The sequence below is a fragment of the Zootoca vivipara genome, chromosome 6 (genome assembly GCF_965207765.1).
Source record: "Zootoca vivipara chromosome 6, rZooViv2.hap1.1, whole genome shotgun sequence".
Taxonomy (NCBI): Eukaryota; Metazoa; Chordata; class Lepidosauria; order Squamata; family Lacertidae; genus Zootoca; species Zootoca vivipara.
The window spans coordinates 73533754-73543165 of NC_142589.1; the positions used below are offsets into that span (position 1 = coordinate 73533754).

Below are 9412 nucleotides of genomic sequence, written 5' to 3' on the forward strand. Positions count from 1 at the left end.
AGAAGCTTCCAGCATATATAAAAACAAAGTAAACCCTAAACATTAAAAAGCTACCCTATACAGGGCTGCCCTCAGATGTCTCCTAAAATATATAGAATTACTCATCTCCTTTACATCTGATGGGAAGGCATTCCACAGGGTGGGCTCCACTACTGAGAAGGCCCTCTGCCTGGTTCCCTGAGCTTTACTTCTCACAGTTTGGGAACTGCCAGAAGGACCTTGGTGCTAGATCCGAGTGTCTGGGCTGAGGAGGTCCCTGACGTACATAATGGGGTAATACCCCCACTGGATTGCACGTGGGGAGTGCTGTGGCTTGTTACCCCCACATGGGCATACAAACAGAAGCATCTCTTCTGTATACCCCATTTCGGGGGGGGGGGCAGGCAGAGACTGCAATCAGCTCTTGGATTAAGACTAGGGTGGTACCTCTACTTACGAATTTAATGCATTCCGAACACACATTTGTAAGTCAAAAAAAATTGTAAGTCGAATCCCATAGGAATGCATTGGGAGAAAAAAATTGTAAGTCGAAGCAACCCTATCTAAAAATTCGTAAGTAGAAAAAATCCTATCTAAACCGCATCCAAGATGGCGGATGGAGCTCCATTCGTAAGTAGAAAAATTTGTAAGTAGAGTTATTTGTAAGTAGAGGTACCACTGTACACCTATCAAATGCCCAAATTGTAACGATTGCTATGAGGGTGCTGAAAACTAGAGGGACATTTTTGAAGGGGGTGCACAATTTCCACCCCTCACATAACAGAGAGGTGTGGTTTGCAACTACAAAAGAAGTCCATTGAGTATACCTTGACTAGCTACAACAGATGGCATGGGGTGGTGATTGTTTTACAGTGCTTGAGCGTGAGAAGAGGGTACGCAACGGGCTGAAGTGACCAAGTTGCTTCTCCCTCTCATCAAACGATCCCCTGGGCCAGAAGATTGTCAGCTGCAGAAATGAGGAGCTAGTGGAAGCTCTCTTTCTGATCTGCCCTTTTGTGTGGAAAGAGATTAACATCACACAAAAGTAAGTTTTAAAGTTTTAAAGCTTTCCTTGCAGAAACTTGTTTTAAAAGTTACAAAATCAATTGATACAGTGTCTCTGTTATACATTTCTATTCTTACATATACTGATCGATCTGTAAAATAACAATTACCAATTTGATCCTTCTAAGAACATTGCCCTTCCCCAACACCATGACCAAATAATCCTTATTTAGATAAATACTGAAACACAACACAGCTTTTACAGCAACAACGATTTATTTGGATTGTGAACAAAGGAAAATTTAACCCATATATCACGAGACAAAGCCCCCAAGTCCCACATTTCTACTTTAGCTTCTCTATCCCCTGCATCACATTTCCAAAATAGAGGACTCAGAGTCAAGGGTCCTGTGAATCCCAGTCGCTCTGCAATCCCACCATAGACAATTACCCTTCAAGGTTGAGCTGCTCTGAGGAAGGCAGACTGTCACAGCATCGTGCCTTGGTTATAGTGCCCGAAAAGTATTTATTATACGGTGATGTCTTGGCCAACTCACAAAAAGATGGGGTGGCACAGCCTTTATAAGTTACATCAGGAACCAAACTGTCATCTGGTAAAGAGAAAGAGGCATGGTTACAGGAGTAATGGGTAGTAATGGATGTGGGTGTGTGCAGAAGGGAGAGAATAGGAACTTTTTTGTTAACTATATTGCACAAGTATAGAAAGCATGTAAGAATCACATCATGAGATGAATTCTTATTCTTATTATTACCCTGCCCATCTGAATGGGTTGCCCCAGCTGCTGTCAGATGTCTTCTAAAAGTTGTATAGCTGAATATCACACATATGTTTAAAATTTAGAAAACAATTAACTAAAGTCTCTTTTAGTTATTATGGAAGAGAGTCCCAATCCACACTGAAATTGCATTCCAGATCAGAGCTTCAGGGCTGCTTTTACTTTTCAAAAAAGGCTAACGAAAACGCTCTTTTTTTTAAAAAAAAATAGCCTTGCACGTAAATTAAGAAACAGATTATTTCTCTCTTTCTCACCCCACCCCCACCAAAATATACAGGCTCATCTATATAAGTGTGAAGCAAAAGTAAGTTTAACACTGTAATATTTTCAGGGGGGGGGAATATAACCTGCCCCCGCAACACACATGCAAACTATTTTCTGGCATGAAGCCACAAACAGAATGAGAGAGCAAACCACCCACCAACCCCTAGAAGGCTGTGTTTCTCCTCTCCTCTCCTTGGCTGGCAGTGCTACTTACTGCGAACAATAACAAACGAAATGCACTGAGTCTCAGCACCATAACATTCGACAGTATTCAAGTCCGGACAGCGTTCTAAACCAGATACACGACAGGCCTCACACTTCCGCCCATTGACACCACCACGGGCTCTCTCTGCCAAAAGCAATGAGTACAGTTAACACTTGGATCCAACCCATATATCTCCATAAACAATTCCTACGCTGCAGTTCTATAATTCTCAGAGGTGATTGCAGTATTCTCCACTGCATTAAACAAGCACATTTGGTTACTACCTTGAAAAACTAGACAGAGGTGCCAGCAACTGGGTTGCTGGACTTCACCTGTCTTGAAGGTGTGTTTTGGGATGGGGAGAGAGGGAACAGATAGGCTTCAGGTGGAAGACCATCCTGTGATTAGCCAGCCCTGGTAGGTTGACCCTGAAAGGGCAACTTTAACAGCAGTTTCTTTCTGCTTGGTGTTTTCTGCTTTGGGTGCCATCTGTCCTTGGCAGGAGAAGGGATTAAGAGCTAGCTTTCAACAGAGAGAAATATGCTGCTAATAGTTTCTCTCTCCTTTCTTCTCTTAATATTCATACTGGTACTGTTTTGAAATATGTATTATATTTTATAGTCGCAACTGAAATGGGCAAAAAAGAGTCATACAGTGATACCTTGGGTTAAGAACTTAATTTGTTCTGGAGGTCCGTTCTTAACCTGAAACTGTTCTTAACCAGAGATACCACTTTAGCTAATGGGGCCTCCTGCTGCCGTCGCGCCGCCACAGCACAATTTCTGTTCTCATCCTGAAGCAAAGTTCTTAACCCGAGGTACTATTTCTGGGTTAGCAGAGTCTGTAACCTGAAGCGTCTGTAACCCGAGGTACCACTGTACATGGTAGTGGGTGAGTTGTAAAGTATAGTGCTGGGTTGCCAATGTAGCTAATTTGCCACTGCTGCTTTTTCTGCATTGCTTATCTTCCATTATGCATTGTGTTATTATGTATTGCTTATTACTATTTAATATATATGTGTATATAATGTTATGTAGGTACATTATGTTGTTTCTTTGTTACGATGTTGTAAACTGTACTGTTGTAAACTGTGACTGTACTGAACTGTACTGTCACCTAGTGAAGAATATATATGTGCATGTTTGTGTGTAAATGTGTGTTTCCTTGTGTATTTTATTTATTACTATTATTATTTTGTATTTAATACATTTATATACACTTAATAATTAAAACAGGCCCCAGGTCTCTGCCTGTGTATACACACACACACACACACACACACACACACACACACACACACACCAGGTAACAGTGCAGGACTTCCTGGAGAGAGGCATGGCAGTTATTTCTCTGCTAGCTCTGCCTGACAGAAGATAATTACACGGTGATTGATAATAGTCAAACAGATAGACTGGCTATTAATTCACTCTGGACATGAGGATGATCTGGGAGTTAGCCCCAAGACGTTTGGATAAAAGTCATTTTTCCACAGCCTAGGCCTCGCAATTTGGACAAGGTTTAGAATGAGCTGGCCATCATGCCCAAATGCCACAAATTTGCCTTATAAGAATCACACCCTCTCTTTTAAAAACGTATCTTGGACAATGACATTGTAATGAGAGACACCCCTCCATTTGCTGAAAATCTGTGAGTACCACAATTGAAAATCTGTGAGTACCACTTTCTGTTGTTGAGAAAACAGAAAGGAAACTAATTCTTAAAGTGTCTAAAGCAGAATAGAAAGCTTGTAGTGCAGCGACTGAGGAAGGAGCAGAAGGGCTGCTGCCTCTTGGATTTGGGTGACTGTCCAGGCTTGTGTGGGTGTTTGTTTCTGGCTGTGACTCATCTTTTTGATCTAGGGCAGCAAGTCTCACACGTTTGTTAGGGGGGACCTAGGCCTCTTCCTCTTTCCCCCTTGACCTCAAGGTTTTCAAGATGGAGGTGGAGGGAACAACCGTTGTCACCTGCAATTCCTGTGCAATGTTTGTTTTCTTGCCAAAGGATGTGGGTAGCTACACCTGCAACAATTGCAAGTTGGTTGCCCTACTAGAAAACAAGGTTGCCCTTCTGGAAGAGAAAGTGCAGCAGCTTCAGGGGCGTGTATCTACGCTCCAGAGAATTAAAGAGCTGGAGCTTTTCTTGGATGCAGCAGAGCAACACTGTCTGCACCAAGGAGGAGACAGGGGATCTCCCTGAGGAGGAGGTCAGTTCCCCAACACAGCAGCCAAATGTATGGAGGAACGTGACTCATAGAAGTAGAAGGCCCAGGGATCGCTCTGAGTGCTTAGAATTACACAACCGTTTTGAAGTGCTCATGGAAGACGAGGAACAGACTCCACCTGAGGATCTCTCCCTCATCACAGTTGATGAGGAATATGAAGACGAGCAACCAAGTCAGTCCTCTGGGAATATGCAGGTAACCTTGGAAGGGACAGCATATGGAAGAATCCCAACCAAGCCTATGAAGAGGCGTGTAGTGGTGATTGGGGATTCCCTACTGAGGGGTACAGAAGCAGTGATCTGTGGGCCTGACAAGATGTCTCGAGAGGTGTGCTGTCTACCTGGGGCCAAGATCAAAGATGTAACAGAACGGCTGCAAGGAATCATAAAACCCACCAACAAATACCCCTTCCTTTTGGTGCATGTGGGAACCAATGACACTGCAAGCCATAGCTTACAGAAGATCAAAAATGATTATGAGGCTCTGGGCAGGAAGTTGAAGCAATTAGATGCACAAATTGTCATCTCTTCTGTCCTCCCAGTTGAACGACATGGCCCAGGGAGAGAGGGAAAAATAGGGGAAGTGAACAACTGGCTTCGCAAATGGTGCAAACAGGAACGGTTTGGATTCCTAGATCACGGTCTGCAGTTTCTTGAAGATGGACTTCTGGCAAGTGATGGACTGCACCTCACAAAAGTTGGGAGGAATGTTTTTGCCACGAAACTCAAAAACCTCATCAGGAGGGCTTTAAACTGACTTATGTGGGGGAGGGAGACAGTGGTCCTGAAGGTAGGAGTCTATCAAATGCTGAAGATGATCATCCAAATGTCAAGGACCAAATGGAGCAAGCAGCATGCAGACCTAGTGGTGGGACGAAAATATCCTTAAATAAGAGACATGGGGGAATGATCAATGGTCTTCAATGTCTGTATACTAATGCACAGAGCATGGGAAATAAACAAGATGAACTTGAGCTCTTGGTACAGCAAACTAAATATGACATAATAGGCATCACTGAAACCTGGTGGGATGAGTCTCATGACTGGAATGTAGTAATAGAGGGATACAATCTATTTAAGAGAAATAGACCAAACAGGAAAGGAGGAGGAGTAGCTTTATATGTTAGGGATATGTATACCTGTGAAGAGATCCAGGATTTAAAACTTCAAAGCCAAATTGAGAGTATCTGGGTCAAAATTAAGGGAGAGAAAAACAACAGTGATCTCATTGTGGGAGTTTACTATAGATCCCCAAGCCAAACTGAGGACATAGATGATGCCTTCCTGGAACAGATGGCCAAGCATTCCAAAGGAAGTGAGATAGTAGTAATGGGGGATTTCAACTATCCTGATATTTGTTGGATGTCAAACTCAGCCAAGAGCATAAGGTCGAACAGATTCCTCACTGGCCTTGCAGACAACTTCATTGTCCAGAAAGTGGGAGAAGCAACAAGAGGATCAGCCATTTTAGATCTGGTCCTAACCAATAGTGATGACTTGGTTAGTGGGGTAGAAGTGGCAGGATCATTAGGTGGGAGTGACCATGCTCTTCTGGAGTTTATTATCCAGCGGAAAGGAGCAACCAAGCATACTAAGGTCCAAATTCTAGACTTTAAGAAAGCCGACTTCAGAAAACTTAGGGAAACGCTGGGTGAAATCCCATGGACAGTAATACTAAAAGGGAAGGGAGTTCATGATGGTTGGGAGTTTGTTAAAAGGGAGATATTAAAAGCACAACTTCAGGCAATACCAATGAGACGGAAACATGGAAGGTGCCTAAAGAAGCCAGGCTGGCTATCTAAAGAACTTTTGACTGAGTTAAGATTTAAAAGGGATATGTACAAAAAATGGAAAAGGGGGGAAATCTCCAGAGAGGAATTCAAACATATAGCCAGCACATGTAGAGACAAAGTCAGAAAAGCTAAAGCACAGAATGAACTCAGGCTCGCCAGAGAGGTTAAAAACAACAAAAAGGGCTTTTATGGGTATGTCCGTAGCAAAAGGAAGAACAAGGAAACAGTGGGGTCACTCAGAGGAGAAGATGGTGAAATGCAAACAGGGGACAGAGAAAGGGCAGAACTCCTCAATGCCTTCTTTGCCTCAGTCTTCTCCAAGAAAGAAAACAACGCCCGACCTGAAGAATATGGAGCAGATGATTCAGCAGGGGAAACACAGCCCAGAATAAGTAAGGAGGTAGTACAAGAATACTTGGCTAGTTTAGATGTATTCAAGTCTCCAGGGCCAGATGAACTACATCCAAGAGTATTAAAAGAACTGGCAGAGGTGATTTCAGAACCACTGGCAATAATCTTTGAAAATTCCTGGAGAACAGGCGAAGTTCCAGCAGACTGGAGGAGGGCAAATGTTGTCCCTATTTTCAAAAAGGGGGAAAGAGAGGACCCAAATAATTACCGCCCAGTTATTCCTGAAAAATAAGTCATGTCAGACTAATCTGATCTCATTTTTTGACAGAATTACAAGCCTGGTAGATGAAGGGAACGCTGTGGATGTAGCCTATCTTGATTTCAGCAAGGCCTTTGACAAGGTGCCCCATGATATTCTTGTAAAGAAGCTGGTAAAATGTGGGCTAGACAATGCTACCATTCAGTGGATTTGTAGCTGGCTTACTGACTGAACCCAAAGGGTGCTCATCAATGGCTCCTCCTCATCCTGGAGAGTAGTGACTAGTGGGGTGCCACAGGGTTCTGTCTTGGGCCCAGTCTTGTTCAACATCTTTATCAATGACTTGGATGATGGGCTTGAGGGAATCCTGAGCAAGTTTGCAGATGACACCAAATTGGGAGGGGTGGCTAACACCCCAGAGGACAGGATCACACTTCAGAATGACCTTAACAGATTAGACAACTGGGCCAAAGCAAACAAGATGAATTTTAACAAGGAGAAATGTAAAGTACTACACTTGGGCAAAAAAAATGAAAGGCACAAATACAGGATGGGAGACACCTGGCTTGAGAGCAGTACATGTGAAAAGGATCTAGGAGTTTTGGTTGACCACAAACTTGACATGAGTCAGCAGTGTGATGCAGCAGCTAAAAAAGCCAATGCAATTCTGGGCTGCATCAATAGGAGTATAGCATCTAGATCAAGGGAAGTAATAGTACCACTGTATTCTGCTCTGGTCAGACCTCACCTGGAGTATTGTGTCCAGTTCTGGGCACCACAGTTCAAGAAGGATACTGATAAGCTGGAACGTGTCCAGAAGAGGGCAACCAAAATGGTCAAAGGCCTGGAAACGATGCCTTATGAGGAACGGCTTAGGGAGCTGGGTATGTTTAGCCTGGAGAAGAGAAGGTTAAGGGGTGATATGATAACCATGTTCAAATATATAAAAGGATGTCATATAAAGGAGGGAGAAAGGTTGTTTTCTGCTGCTCCAGAGAAGCGGACACAGAGCAACGGATTCAAATTACAAGAAAGAAAATTCCACCTAAACATTAGGAAGAACTTCCTGACAGTAAGAGCTGTTCGGCAGTGGAATTTGCTGCCAAGGAGTGTGGTGGAGTCTCCTTCTTTGGAGGTCTTTAAGCAGAGGCTTGACAGCCATCTGTCAGGAATGCTTTGATGGTGTTTCCTGCTTGGCAGGGGGTTGGACTGGATGGCCCTTGTGGTCTCTTCCAACTCTATGATTCTATGATTCTATGATTCTATGATTCTATGATTCTATGATTCTATGATTCTATGATTTATGGTGGACGAGAAAGATAAAAACAGATGATAGGAAACCATCATCACAATCCCAACACCCTTTTTCTCAGCAGTGCTGCTTTTGTAGTTCTCTGGATGGGGGGCCATCAGCAGCAACTGAAGGCTCCACTCACTTCCTCCCCAGTTCTTCTCAGCAGGACAACTCCCAGGGCTAAGTGGGATAGCAAGGAGCATGGAGGAAATTTATTATTCTCTCTCTCTCCTCTCCTCTCCTCTCCTCTCCTCTCCTCTCCTCTCCTCTCCTCTCCTCTCCTCTCCTCTCCTCTCCTCTCTGGTACCCAAATGCATCCAGAGTGTTCCACACACCCAAGCATCATCAATAAATGAGGCCAATAAATGCTTTTGCACAGGACGCATGCTTTCTCCTTGAAGCACACATTGTGATGCTGATTCTAACCATCTCCCATGTAAACTAGGGAAATGAATCAAGGACTAGAACAGTGTCGTTTCTATATAACCAACCAAGGAAGAAATTTGAAACTTCAATGCTATTCATGTTCAGGAATATATATATACAGATATATAATTCTAAAAGGATACAGCTACTTACCACTATATATATCATCATTGCAGAGAAAATCGTCACAGCACTCAAAGATACTCTGTAAGTAACCTTCTGCTGTAGTGAAACTGTAATTCCCTGAGGTACAATTTGTAGCACACCCCACTACAGATACATCTCTTCGAAAGCCATCTGTAAGAGAGAATTAGAAAGAAATAACTACCTCTCCATACACAAAAATCAAGGTGCTTCTTATTGAAATCTATATAATGCTTTCTAACTTATTTTGGGGCTTAAATCACCAATTAAGAAAAAGAATGGAAGCACTGAATTTATTTTCTTTAAGAATTAACAAAACCATGTAAATAGTCGAGGATGTTTCTGTTGAAATTTGGACATAAATGGGAGAAGACAGACTTGTTTTTCTACACACACAAACTGGTAAGCACTCAAAGTGAGTTCATCCATCTATACCTGATATTCATTGAGTTGATTCAGTGGCCCAACTCAAGAATCTACCTTATACTATATTTTTAAGAGGCAAGGGTGGTGTAGAAATTAAATAAATGAATGAAGGAGATGGTAAGAAGAACTGGCAACCCTGGAAAAAGATAAGGCTAGTATGGGGGTCATGAATGTTCACTTCACAGACCAAGTTCATACGAAATAATAAAATACAGTAAAATAAATAAAGGAAGTAATAAAGGAAGAATT

The 9412-nt window shown here is 42.7% G+C and overlaps 1 long non-coding RNA gene across 1 annotated transcript; it reads right to left on the minus strand.

Moving 5' to 3' along the window:
- Positions 1 to 1245: 1245 nt before the first annotated feature.
- LOC148685457 (uncharacterized) lies at positions 1246 to 8890 on the minus strand. Its single transcript, XR_015950392.1, has 3 exons — positions 8747 to 8890; positions 2260 to 2394; positions 1246 to 1595 (listed from the first exon to the last, which is right to left on the minus strand). It is a non-coding gene; the product is annotated as an uncharacterized LOC148685457 (long non-coding RNA).
- Between the last annotated feature and the right edge of the window lie 522 nt (positions 8891 to 9412).